General features: G+C 43.2%; 1 protein-coding gene across 1 annotated transcript in view; it reads left to right on the top strand.

The window, feature by feature from the left end:
* The window catches only part of LOC124711597 (neo-calmodulin-like), a 468518-nt gene that overhangs the window by 151271 nt on the left and 302285 nt on the right, over positions 1-14962 (top strand). The window lies entirely within an intron of this gene.

The raw sequence follows: 14962 nt of genomic DNA, 5'->3' as shown, positions 1-14962 counted from the left end.
TGTATTTATTGTTTTCAAAAAAATACTGTAGTTTAGAGTATAATCCTGAAACAACACTGAAACTGACAGAGTTTTTTCGAGAACTGGAATGTTAATTGGGCCATACGAACTGCGATTCTTAAAAAATTAAAATATTAAGAAATGGAAAAATAGACACTTGGAGATAAATAAGTGAGCTGTTAGAATGCAATGTGCACGATGTGAAGAAGAAAATCCACTCTTTATTGCCAGCTTTTTACCGTGAACGACATACAGGAACAAACAAAACTGTGAGTGATGCTAATCCCCTGTAGCTACGTGTCTCAGAGTGACCATTAATCTTTCTGCTGCAGATACAGTCTCCTAAAAGATGTGTCATATTTGGAAATTTTAGTCCAACATAATTCAATAACAATTCGAAATCTGTAGCTTTCATTCGGAAAAATTATGAAATAGCTCATATTCCAATTCAGCTTAACGTTCAGATATTAATTTTGTCCCACCACACTGCTCCTTACATTTAAAGGAATAGGCCGTACATCAACATCGTTTCTTTTTCTTGTTTTTCTGATAACCTGCTTCTTGCCGTAAAATAAATGCTGCACATGAGATGACTGCTAAATCCTCTTCTATCCTACAACATCGGCCGGTGAAACTGTAATTAAAACGCTACTTTATAACAATAACCAAATGGGAGTAATCTCGAGAAGTAATTAGAGCCAACTGCGATTTCACATTGCCAAATCCCTTGGCCCCAGCCCTTTGTCTGATGAGGGTGAGAGGCCGACCGCCAATGCAGTGGCGACCAGCGTTCTGCCGAATCCTCTGGCTATCGTTCGATGGCCTTCATTAGCGTAGTGTCTAACGACTGCACGTTATCGATGGGTTGGGCATACACCATTGGCTTTAAATGTCCATACAGTCAGAAACAGAGAGGATTCATGTCCGGTGAACGACGATACCGTTCTAGTGGACCACCTCGACCAAGGTTAGGTACTGTCAAACGATCTGCACAAAATACTGTGGTGCCTATCGTGCAGGAATACACAGCCTTTGTCTTCTTCAAGATCACCGCTCTCTAACAGCGCTGGTGATTCAGCGTGCAGAAATCAGTGATACGCAACACCTGTTCGCTGGTGATTCAGCGTGCAGAAATCAGTGATAGGCAACACCTGTTAATCTGTTAGGGTAAAGAACAAGGGGCAGTCCGTGATTAAAGAGATAAATTTATGAAAAAAAGAACTATGTAGTTTTACAAAATGAGACTTATACTACTTATCAACAAAATCCCCACCAATATGAATACACTTGTCCCAACGATGAGCTGGTGTTCTTTACGCCTGATGCTAAGAAGTCTTTGTCTTGTTGTCTGAGCCACTTTCCGAGACATAATTTTGACCTTCTCGTTGTTGCTGAAAATTTTGCACGTAATGCCCCCTTGAAAGGAATACAAATCAAAATTCGAGGAAGCCAAATGTGGAATATACGGAGGATGAGGTATTATCTCCCAAACTACTTTTTCAATGGTATCTTGGGTCAGCTGGGCACTGTGAGGGCGAGTATTGTCAAGCCACAGTATCACACATTTTCTTGAGATTCGCGACGTTTTTCTCTCACTGCTGGCTTTACTTTACTCATCAGCATGGTACAATCTTCTTGGGTATCCCAAAAGACGTCAGTCATTCAGGTTGACTGTTTTTTAACTTTTCTATCCAGGTATAATAATTTGCTCGATTCGTACAAGTTTCACCGTATTGTAAAATCATTCAATAATAAATTTTAGCCGTTTTATTACTTTTAGTAAGCATAAACGGTTCATCGAACGTTGTTCAATTAATGTGCAAACTTTAAGTGAGCACGCCGTCATGAAATGTAGTATCGAGGTTACAAACAAAACTACTTTTATCCAACAGCTGTTTCATTTCATCCCAGAGATGCCAACCTTAAGTCATGAAAATACAAAATTGCAATCTTTTTCATTTCTGCATATATTGGTCTCTTTAAATTGTTCCATGACCATCGTACATGGCCCTATGTGTCTGTTAAGGCAGTTTCTCCCCATATATTGACAATGACGTGATCCTGATGCCTCAACTAATCCGTTGAATTTCCGGCTATTAGGACATTTAAAGGCATTGGTGTATGCCCAACTCATCGTCAACGTGCAGACGTCACAGGAGCGTGTGACCAATGCGTGTGGCGCAATCCAGGTAGAGCCAGGTGTATTTGCATGACAGTCCCACAGGGACCGCGGACAGAGACACTTAAGCTGTAATTCACCGCACGTTCTATATGATAACAGAGCGAGGAGAAACAGCAGTTTGTGGCCCATTACTAAATACTACCTGTCATGCGCTCCACAGTGTTTGCAAAGTATGGACGTAGACATTGATGTAACAGCTCCGAGTCTATGCAGCGACTGGCGCCAATGGTATGTTTCAAGAATAATGAAACTTCCCCATACGTTCCGTTAACACAGTAAAATTTTGCTAAATGGGGGCAATCTGCAGGAAACGATCCCTGAGAGGATAAGGAGCAAAAAAGGTCACGTGGCCACATAGCCGGAAATTCGTTCCAACGAAGGTTCACCCAGCTGAAGGTGGAAATAAAAGATCTTTGCAGTGTAAGTTTCAGTGATTGCAAGCACTCATAAAACACACTAGGTAAGCTGGAATGTTCCGTCTGTACTAGTGGTTTATCTCCAGATTCTCACACTCAAGAGGAAGAGAAAGTCGTGTTTAACGTCCCGTCGACGAGTCATTACAGACGGAGCACAAGCTCGGATTAGGGAAGGATTGGGAAGGAAATCGGCCAAGCCCTTTCAGAGCAATCATCCCGACATTTGTCAGAAACGATTTAGAGAAATCACGGAAAATCTAAATCAGGATGACCGGAGACGGGTTTGAACCGTCGTCCTCCCGAATACGAGTCCAGTGTGCTAACCAGTGATCCACCTCGCTCGGTCACATTCCAGAGGGCAGGGAGCTGGAGCGCTATCATGTACCAGCCACATTGCCCTTAGTGACACCAAAGGCGGAGTTTTTCAGCAGGGGAGACAGGGTCCACCAGCAGGTAGTGCAGCCAATAAACCCCAACCACACAGTGGGGCTGAACCGATGCTGATAGTTAGCAACCACCATACCGAGGTGATTGTGCGTAGCCCGCAGGTGGGTGTTGTGAAGGTTGACGATACCACCCGTCGTAAAATTAGCCTAAACCGAGATGGTCGACAGACATCCAAGCACCGTGGTTACCTGTGCGACCATCGAACCAGCGTAAAACAGTCGCCTTGGTGACAAGTTCGTAGGTAATAAGATCTACACGCTTTGTAAGCGATAAGGATAATGGCAGACGCCGAGGAGAATGTTCCACGTGGTTATATGTTGCGGGCTTTCATAACGACTACGCACCCTCCGACTCAGAGTTGCAATATTAAAAGTTTTGGCTGGTTTCGTTGTCCAGGGGCTGGGATACGTAGTTGTCGCATTACAGGCCAAATACTGCTGAGTCTACAGTATACGATAAGAATACACACATGAATCGAATGGTCGAAGGTTTCTATCACTCAGCAATTGCGAATTATGAATGTAACATATAAATTTATAAATGAAAGATTGCAATTAAATAAAATCTGCAGGTACTATTTTAACGACTTCAAATGATGGGTACGATAGCAGAAGTACTTGAGAATGCCGCATGTCTCTGCAAACACTTAATTGGTGTCTATGGTCCAGCAATTAAATAAACTTTAAGTTGAATAACAGGGAAACAATACATTCCTACTTCACGTAATTAGTTATGAACAACAACATAGTTCGCGAGATATTCATTTCCAAACGCGTACTACGTCCTCACTGCAGAATCCACGGAAACCTCATAAGTACACAAGTCGGCACTACGAAATGTTTCTATCTCCCGCGACCACACGCAAACTGCTCCATTGTCCAAGTCTTTCCCGCAAATCCGTCGCGCCTTCACGCCCAGCACTTTCCGTGTCCTCTCCCGTACTGTCCAGAACTGCCGCACTTCCAAACTACCCCCGTGTTCTCTCTCGAAACGATGCTCCTCCCCCACTTCCATACAGTCTCGCCATTAACGAGCGCTGTGATTGGCTAGAGCGCTCCCTCCGTGTCTCCAACCCAATGTACACTGACAAACATATTTAAGCACATACGATATACTGTATTTATATTTAAATACTTGAAATTAAATAAAATTCCTACGGCTGGACCATAAACACGCTCTAACGAATAGCAACAAAATGTAGGCCAGTAGCCTAAGGTCCCTGTGCTTTCTAAAACACAGTAAATATTTAACGAATTTCTTCATGAATAGTGTATATCGGATATAAACAAAGACATAGATGAATAAATATATTTATAAGCATGCTGCTGCCGTTTTCTCGTGTAACTGTGGAGTACTTATGCCCTGACGCGATCGATAGTAATCAGCCACTTTGCCTGAAAATAATTCATGTACTATTCAAGTTACATGCCTGTAATTTATACCAATTTAGGTTTACACTAATAGCTTTCTAAAGACATGTAGATCGACGAAATCGGATGACGCGTTTAGAATTTGTAAATTTGTTGCTGGGTGTTACTTGTATAATTTAGCGTCAGCTACTAAACTTTAAGATAAAAGATATTGAAAATCTGATCACACCATCAGAATCGTTGTGCAAATAACAGTAATGTACATGTCTCTTTTTGAGGTATCATTATTCATCTGCCTACTATTAATTACTATACGAACTGTGAAATGTCTGCCATTAAGGTTTCACAAAGTCCGCCATCTTTGACTCTCCCGGCGTACAAGTCTCTTTCATTGACACAGCGTCACCAAGGAATTCCTAGCCAAGTGCTCGATGGACCACACGCTGGGGCTAAGCTAACGTTCGAGACCACGTGGTTGCTAACAAGCAGCGGCTTTGACGAGCGTCCTGTGCGGCCGCCTTAACTCCGAACATATAATACTTCCAGGGCGCCACAACTTGCCCGTTACTTCACAATGTTTTTTACCCCATGCTAGCGACCCGCGTGTCTGATACTGATATCGATATCACTGTCAAAGATATTTTATGTCCACCTTCGTATGGATTTACTTCCTTTGGCACGTATTTCCGGTCACGCATTCATATGCCCTTTCTCGCTCCCTATTCTGTCAGGGACTGTTACCCGCAGTTTCTTCCTAATTAACAAAATCATATTGTATGCGTCGACGATCAAGTACCAGCCCGTGCACATGCCGTCCATGCTCTGTACTTCTTCCTGCATTTTTCTACAATTTTGTGCCGTCGCGGCTTCCATTCATACAACACTATCATCCACGAACAAGCTCATGGAGAATCCGAGATCGTCCACCAGATCACCGTCAAACAGACGCCTCTGTTACACGCCCTTTTTGAGATTTCGAAGTAACTTTTAGATCTGACGATTCCATCCTGCTGAGAACGAGGTGCTGATTTCTATCTCATAGGAAGTAGTGAGTCTAGTCATAAACGTGATTCGGTATTCCATTCACTCGTATTTTCTACATTAGGCGAAGGCACAGTATAGTACCGACTGCCTTTCAGGAGTCAAGGCATGCGGAATCTACCAGGCGTGTGTCTCACCGAATGAGCTGCGTTCTTCAAGACAGCGTTAGTGTCTACATTTACGTATTCTTGCCACCTCACGGACAAGATTTAATCTCATCGCTTTATTTGATGATTTCTACAATCTTTTTATAGCCCGTCGTCAAGTACACATTTTTGTTACGTGCTCGCAGACAGGTAGTAAGCCACAGCAGCTTCGCACTGTCGCATCCTTTTCCTCGTTGCCCCAAGGTCTACGGTATTCGCTGTCTCATCTTCCGCTGGCAAGACATGTTCTCGCTAAAATAAACTGCAAGAAAAAAACATCGCTACAGCGTGGAGAACTTACTTCGAGGGCTTTTTTTAAACTTTTCAATAGATTTGGTGATTACCTTCTTTTCTTCTATCTTGAGCTAACTTTTCGTACTGACATACCAACTATATCGGAACTAATCCTTCGTGATTTCATATTCATCTCCACTTGCATCAACATCCATACTCCGCAAGCCACCGCTGTCTGTTCCGCCCTTACGTATCCCCGACGCGAAGGGTATGCGAAAGTGCGATTGCTGCTAAGTCTCTATGTTCTACGTGGTAAGCTCCTGACGAGACTTCCAAAGAAATACGTCTGACAACTGCGTTACCAACAACCAATTTTATTGTTTCATGTGGCCGTTCCACGTTAAATCTCTCCATATGCATACTCCTAAATATTTAGTAGATAATATTATACGGGAAGTGAAACGTGGACGATAAATAGTTTAGAAAAGAAGATAATAGAAGCTTTCGAAATGTGGTGCTACAGAAGAGTGATGAAGATTAAATGGGTAGATCACATCACTAATGAGGAGGTATTGAACAGAATTGGGGAGAAGAGAAATTTGTGGCGCAACTTGACTAGAAGAACGGATCGCTTGGTAGGACACATTCTGAGGCACCAAGGAATCACCAATTCAGTATTGGAGGGCAGCGTGGAGGGTAAAAATCGTAAAGGGAGACCAAGAGATGAATACACTAAACAGATTCAGAAGGATGTAAGTACTGGGAGATGAAGACGCTTGCACAGGATAGAGTATCATGGAGAGCTGCATCAAACCACTCTCTGGACTGAAGACCACAACAACAACATAATTACACAATAGTGGTTCTATCCACCTATTTATGTGCAGTGCACTACATTTGTTTATGTTGAGGGTCAACTGCCAATATCTGCACAAGAGTTGCTTTCCTGCGTGTATTTTGCATTTCGCTACAAACTTTTCTGTACACAACAGCGTCATCCACGAAAAGCCTTGTAGAACTACCGACATCATTTACTAGCTCATTTACATATAGGATGTTTCCAAAATATACCTACAAACATGCAGATACAGCCACCGGTGGCTGTAACTTCAACGTTCTGTTGCGTCGTTGGATGACTTTTCGAACATGGGTTCCTACCCTTAGTTTGTTCCTCAAGACACATCCTTCATACCCACGGACTTCATCGGCGTAATTTTGAAATACGCTGAACATCGTGAAAAGTAATGGTCCTAGTTCACACAACTAGAGAATAGAGGTTTCTGAAATGAATGCTGAAGCCTAGATCTGTAGATAAGGTAATTAAAGACGACGTGCTGGATCGAATTGGGGAAAAAAGAAATTTACGGCACAACCTGACTGAATGAAGGGCTAGTTGATAGAACACATCCTGAGACCTCACGAAATTAACAGTTTCGTAATGAAGGCAAGTATGGAAAGAGCTGGGGTGGGAGGGGCTTAAAATTGTAGAGGGAGACCAGCCACGACATCACTACAATAAGCAGGTTCAAATGTATATAGGCTGCAGGAGAGAGCTGCCCGTGATAGATTAACGTGGAGAGCAGCATCAGACCAAACTTCAGACACGAAACTGCGTGTATCGGGAGCCAGCTCAAGTAAAAACTGCTCTTCTCGTATTTCATGCTTAGTCCAGCGCTAATGAGAGACATTCCTTTGTTCCTTGCGACAGTTAAAAAATACATAAAATTTGGTATTTTATCCGCCCAAGCGAGAAAATAGTTCCAAATTAGATTAGCACAGTATTTGGCTTGGGAAACATGTTAACAAGGACTGAAAAAGTTGAAGAATGGCGGTACTCCAGCAGCTACTGCGTGGCACTCGTACGTGAAGCTAGCAGACATCATAGCGCAACGAATCTCAGTGAAGCAAGGCGTGGCTAACTGTTATTCACCGGTCTTTCGGTGCCTTTTGCTGTTACTGGCTGTATTAAAGACTGCTCGAAGGTAAACCACTTACCCGTACTACCGATACAGCACTTTCTCAAGACTTTTTACCAAACTGCCTGGCGTTGACATTGTCCACACCATTAACAAGTCAATATTTATTTATCTAGTTTAAGACTGTTTATTTTTAAGTAACATTGGTTCAAATGGCTCTGAGCACTATGGGACTTAACATCTGAGGTCATCAGTCCCCTAGAACTCAGAACTACTTAAACCTAACTAACCTAAGGACATCACACACATCCATGCCCGAGGCAGGATTCGAACCTGCGACCGTGCTACCAGTCACTTTTTATTTTATGCTTAATCTAACATAATGCAACGTGTTTCGAGCATGTTCTGTTCATCTTCAGGCGGTTGATGACTCTTAGGTCACGTCAGTCTCGAAATTACTTTTACGTCTGCCGACCTCGTCCCATTAAGAATTACTTGTTGAGTTCCATCTGCTGGTAAGTACTACATCAATTCAGAAATCTGATCCGATACTCGTTAAGCTCGTATTTTGATCATCAAACGACAGTGCGAAGCGATATAGAATGCCTTCCGGAAGCCTTAAACTTAAAGCGGTCTTGCCTAACATCAACTCACCGCGGCCAATCTCTACTAGAGCCCCTCTTATGTTACTGGGGCAATACTGGAATAGACATCATCTTTTAAATGTTGAAACATGCCTACCAACTTCCGTTCATGTCGCACAATTGTTTCTAGGTGTTGCGACGTACAATCGATTCAGTATTGACAGGATAGGTAAGTAACGGAAAATTAAGCAGTTTTCACCATCGTATAAATTACACGGGATCCGCAAATTCATATTTTCCTAGAAATCGAGGAAAGAAATTTTACGACTGTTGTTTGTGTAACTAAAAGGTAAAGGCTGTTCACTGAAAGCGCCGTCCACCCCTGGTAGCTCAGTGGTCAGCGCGGCGAAATGTCATACTTAACGGCCCGGGTTCGGTTCCCAGCTGGGTCGGAGATTTTCTCCGCTCAGGGACTGGGTGTCGTGTTCTCCTCATCATCATCATTTCATCCCCATCGCAAATTGCCGAAGTGGCGTCAACTCGAAAGACTTGCACCAGGCGAACGGTCTACCTAACGGGAGGCCCTAGCCACACGGCATATCCAATGAAAGCGCCGCTACTGTAGCAAGCAAGGCCTCTGGTTGCGATGCAGATAATATGTGTGTTCGATTCCCAAACGCGTTCTGCGGTCTTTTCTTCAACTGCATTTTTTTTTCCGTATCGTAACTGATAATAGTAGGAGGGCTAATAAGATAGTTAATAAGGGATAATGGCGAAATAAGCATACACAGCTCTCCAACGACTTGGATTGATAAAGAATTAAAATTTTAAGCCTCGTGGTTGTTTACAGCGAGGCACGGTACCGTATTCCATACTAAACATGGAATAAAACTACCAATCGTTATATTTTGGATGTGGTATTGGTATATACTTGCTGTAAACGGAGAGGGCAAACAATCATTCTGTTGTGGGTGCTGTTCCACGCCGGCATCTGCTGTAATGAGGAAGTCGACGTCTTAGCGAAGCAAGACAGGAGCTGTCCTCCATGTGAAATCACCCTACACAGACTACTTACGTGAAGTCAAGAGCCGCTGTAAACAGCAATGACAAGAGATGTCGACTATACCCCAACACACGACAGGTGGATATCATACGGCATTACAGTCTCAAATTACTAGAAAACCGTCGTTTACGAAGAAGCATTTGGACCGATCTACGAATTCCATCACCATTCGACTCCACTCTAACCATACCTTGTTTCCTGTACATCTGTATATAATCGATACATACAGTTCACTTGCATGTGAGTGTGATTCCGAGTCAGAAGCTGATGCACACCACATCTTGTTTCCGTGTTCCAAATTTGAATATGAACGATCGTAATTTCTGAAAACTTCGATGAGTATGGGTTACCTGTTCCCTCAATCGGCGTCTTCTCTTTCGCTTCTAAGGACATTCAACTGTATTAAATGAACGTCAGATTTCTTCAGAATCTAGAGAAAAATCTGTAGTGCCCATATTTTCATTTATCTGTTCAAATGGTTCAAATGGCTCTAAGCACTATGAGACTTAGCATCTCAGGTCATCAGTCCCATAGACTTAGAACTACTTAAACCTAATTAACCTAAAGACATCACAAACATTCATTCACGAGGCAGGATTCGAGCCTGCGACCGTAGCAGGTGCGCGGCTCCGGACTGAAGCGCCTAGAACAGCTCGACCACAGCGGCCGGCTCATTTATCTGTACTGCTTATTATTACATTTAAAAGTAGCGTGAACGTATAACATAAATATGCCTGGCTTACTTATCATTCTAATTGTTAAACATTTGTTGTGGAAAAATGTGACGGATTGAGCTTCCAATTCCGTAAACATGTATTTTTGTATTTTCTCTGTACAGTTATGCAATCTATGCAACCATGTGTTCTCGATGGCTAAATACAGTGCAAACTCTGGAGGCTAAATAAAAGAAACATACAAAACGTGGCACAGAACTTTATTTGAAGGTCTCAGAATTGCTATGTGCTTCTGAAAATTGCACAACCGCGCGGACAAAACAACGACTCATAGCATAACTCATCATCAGCTTTCAGCACCGATTTTTCAGTTGATGTTACCGTGTATATTTTAATGATTAAAAATAATTCCCGGAAACATAAATACTTTCAAATGCAAATGAATACCGTTTCCGGGAAAAACTTCCAAATGAACGTTGCAATAGCACGAGGGCTGCATTCATTAGATGTTCTTGGTGCCGGGAGCATATTTTCTCCGAAAATTTGCATGAAAACTCCGTCCATGTAGTAGTTCAAAGGAAAATGAGGATATGTAACAGAGTTAGTGAACGGCGATAGGGATTCAAATTTTAATTTTTTCCTTATCCAATTCGTTTGAGAAATTTGTTTGCCTACCTTGTTATTAATTGTTATTGATTACCTTATTAACCCTCCCATTCCTATCTGTTTCGATAGGGAAAAAAGACAAAAAATGGAAAATGGGTTTGGGAATTGAACATTAGTTCTCTCGTAGGCAGCTAGACACCCTGGCGACTACAGCAGAGGCGTTATCATGCAACGGCGTTGCCTTGTAGTACATAAGCAACAGTCGTAACAGTTTTTTCCTTGATTTCTGGTAAAATACGCGTTTACTGACCCCACATACGATGATGAAAAATTTTCAGTTTTCAATTATCTATCGATTCCGTCAATTTAAGTCCATTACGGATCACTAACTTAAGGGCGGTGTTACCACAAACGGAGGGGGGGGGGGGGGGGGGGAGCCAAAAATATCGTAGAGTCTTCTATATTACACTGAGGTGAAAAAACTCATGGGATACCTCCTGATTTCGTGTCGGACATCCTTTTGCCATGTGCAGCAGCTCGACACCGCATGGGCTCAACAAGTCGTTGGAAGTCCCACGCAGAAATACTGAGCCAGCTGGCTAGCTGGCTCTATAGCCGTCCATAATTGCGAAAGTGTTGCCGGTGCACGATTTTGTGTACGAACAGGCCCCTCGTTTATGCCCCATAAATGTTCGATAGGATTCACGTTGAGGATAACCAAGTCATTCTCTCCAATTCCCCAAAATGTTCTTCAAACCAGCCGCAAACAGTTGTGGCTCTGTGACATAGTGCACTACGATCCACGAAAATTCCATCGTTGTTTGAGGACATGAAGTCCTGAGTGGCTGAAATTGTCTCCAAGTACGAGGTGCATTCAAGTTCTAAGGCCTCCGATTTTTTTTCTCCGGACTGGAAAGAGATAGAAGCATGCGCATTGTTTTAAAATGAGGCCGCGTTCATTGTCAATACGTCCCATAGATGGCAGCACCGTACGGCAGATGGAATTTTACCGCCAGAAGCGAGAATGAGAACTGTTTTAAATACTTAAAATGGCGACGTTTTCCTTACTTGAACAGCGTGCAATCATTCGTTTTCTGAATTTGCGTGGTGTGAAACCAATTGAAATTCATCGACAGTTGAAGGAGACATGTGGTGATGGAGTTATGGATGTGTCGAAAGTGCATTCGTGGGTGCGACAGTTTAATGAAGGCAGAACATCATGTGACAACAAACCGAAACAACCTCGGGCTCGCACAAGCCAGTCTGACGACATGATCGAGAAAGTGGAGAGCATTGTTTTGGAGGATCGCGGAATGACTGTTGAACAGATCGCCTCCAGAGTTGGCATTTCTGTGGGTTCTGTGCACACAATCCTGCATGACGACCTGAAAATGCGAAAAGTGTCATCCAGGTGGGTGCCACGAATGCTGACGGACGACCACATGGCTGCCCGTGTGGCATGTTGCCAAGCAATGTTGACGCGCAACGACAGCATGAATGGGGCTTTCTTTTCGTCGGTTGTGACAATGGATGAGACGTGGATGCCATTTTTCAATCCAGAAACAAAGCGCCAGTCAGCTCAATGAAAGCACACAGATTCACCGCCACCAAAAAAATTTCAGGTAACCGCCAGTGCTGAAAAAATGATGGTGTCCATGTTCTGGGACAGCGAGGGCGTAATTCTTACCCACTGCGTTCCAAAGGGCACTACGGTAACAGGTGCATCCTACGAAAATGTTTTGAAGAACAAATTCCTTCCTGCACTGGAACAAAAACGTCCGGGAAGGGCTGCGCGTGTGCTGTTTCACCAAGCCAACGCACCCGCACAGCGAGCTAACGTTACGCAACAGTTTCTTCGTGGCAACAACTTTGAAGTGATTCCTCATGCTCCCTACTCACCTGACCTGGCTCCTAGTGACTTTTGGCTTTTTCCAACAATGAAAGACACTCTCCGTGGCCGCACATTCACCAGCCCTGCTGCTATTGCCTCAGCGATTTTCCAGTGGTCAAAACAGACTCCTAAAGAAGCCTTCGCCGCTGCCATGGAATCATGGCGTCAGCGTTGTGAAAAATGTGTACGTCTGCAGGGCGATTACGTCGAGAAGTAACGCCAGTTTCATCGATTTCTGGTGAGTAGTTAATTAGAAACAAAATCGGAGGCCTTAGAACTTGAATGCACGTCGTAATCGAGCATAACTGTTTCCAGTCAATGGCCGGTTTCGTTGGACCAGAGGGCCCAGTTCCACACAGCCCACACCATTGTCAAGTCACCACCAGCTTGCACAGTGTCTTGTTGACAGCTTGGCTCCGTTAGGTCTGAGCCACAATCTAGTCCTACTACCAGCTCTTACTTATTGAAATCGAGGATCATCTGACCAGGTCACGGTTTCCCTGTCGTCAACCGACACGGTAACGAGCCATGGAGAGACACTGCAGGCGATGTCGTGCTGTTAGCAAAACCACTCGTGTCGGTCGTATGCTGCCAGCGCCCGCTAACGCCAAATTGCGCCCCACTGTCCTAACGGATATGTTCGTCATACGTCCCACATTGATTCCTGCAGTTATGACACGCAGTGATGCTCGTCTGTTAGCACTGACAACAGTACACAAACCCCGCTGCTGTCGGTCATTAAGTGAAGGCCGTCGACCACTGCCTTGTCCGTGTTGAGAGATAATTCCTGAAGTTTGGTACTCTCAGCACTGTGTATCTCGGAATATGGAATTCCATAACGTTTTTCGAAATGGAATGTCCCATGCGTCTATGTCCAATACCACTCGGCGTTCAAAGTCTGCCAATATCATTCTTGTGAAACACAACTAGCTCTTTATTCTCACGAAGTAGGGAGTACTGCAGACAGGCTACGTCAAATTGATACCATATTTTGACACCGCACCTCAAAAGTGACTTCTAATCAGAATCCATGCTATTGATTATCGTCTCAGTTGTGTGATTGGATTCGTGATTTCCTATCAAAAAGGTCAAAGTTCGTAGGAACTGAGAGAAAGTCATCGACTAAAGTAATATCTGGTGTTCCCCAAAGAAGTGCTATAGGCCCTCTGTTGTTCCTAACCTACATAAACGATTTATGAGACACGCTGAGCAGCCCTCTTAGATTCTTTGCTGAAGATGTTATTTGCCCTCTTGTAAAGTCATCACATTATCAAAACCAGTTGTAAAATGATTTAGACAAGATATCTGTATGGGGCGAAAAGTGTCAATTAACTCTAAATAACAAAAAATGTGAAGTCATCTACATGACTAATAAAAGAAATCGGCTAAATTTTGCTTACACGACAAACCTCTCATATCAAAAGGCTGTAAACTCATCTAAATATTAGGAATTATAGTCACGAATAACTTAAATTGGAACGATCACATAGATAATGTTGTGGGAAAGCTAACCAAATACTGCGATTTATTGGTAGAATAGGTTTTATAGAAGAGGCCGCTTACACTACACTTATACGCCCTCTTCTCGAGTACTGCTGTGTGATGTGGGATCCGCATCACATAGGATCGACGGAGAACATCGAAAAAGTTCAAAGAAAGGCAGCTCGTTTTGTATTATCGCGACTCAAGAGAGAGAATATCGCGGAAATGATACAGGAACTGTGGAAGCAGTCAATAAAATAAAGGCGATTATCGTTGTGACAGACCTTTGTCATGAAATTTCAGTCGCCTACTTTCTCTCCAGGGTGTGAAAATATTTTACTTGGAATGCAGCTACATGGGGAGAAATGATCATCGTAATCAATTAAGATATATCAGAGCTCGCACGGAAAGATTTAACTGTTCGTTTTTCCCGTGCTGTGTTGGAGAGTGGAACGGTAGAGAAGTAGCTGGAAAACGGTTAGATGAACCCTCTGCCAGGCACTTTATGGTACTACTTGCGTGTTTAGGGTAAACCTTTTTTATTTTTTGACATAGTCGCCTTTTAGACTTATACACTTCGTCCAACGCTGTTCTGATTTGTTGATCCGTTCCGAATAATAGGAAACGTCCAAGTCTGCAAAATAGCTACTAGTTGCTGAAATCACCTCCTCGTTTGAATAAAATGTTTGTCCCGCCAGCCATTTCTTGAAATTGGGGAACAAATAGTAGCTGACGGAGCCAAGTCTGGAGAATAGGGGGGATGTGAAACGAGTTGGAATCCTGTTACCATTAATTTTGAGACCACAACTGCTGAGGTGTGTGGTGGTGCATTGTCGTGATGGAAAAGGACATTTTTTTTTCGATCTTACCGCCGGCGTTTTTCTTGCAGCTCGGTTTTTAAACTGTCCAA

This window comes from Schistocerca piceifrons, chromosome 8, assembly GCF_021461385.2.
Source record: "Schistocerca piceifrons isolate TAMUIC-IGC-003096 chromosome 8, iqSchPice1.1, whole genome shotgun sequence".
Classification (NCBI taxonomy): domain Eukaryota; kingdom Metazoa; phylum Arthropoda; class Insecta; order Orthoptera; family Acrididae; genus Schistocerca; species Schistocerca piceifrons.
The sequence above is the reverse complement of the archived record's forward strand: the minus strand, read 5'-3'. Positions and strand labels throughout refer to the sequence as shown.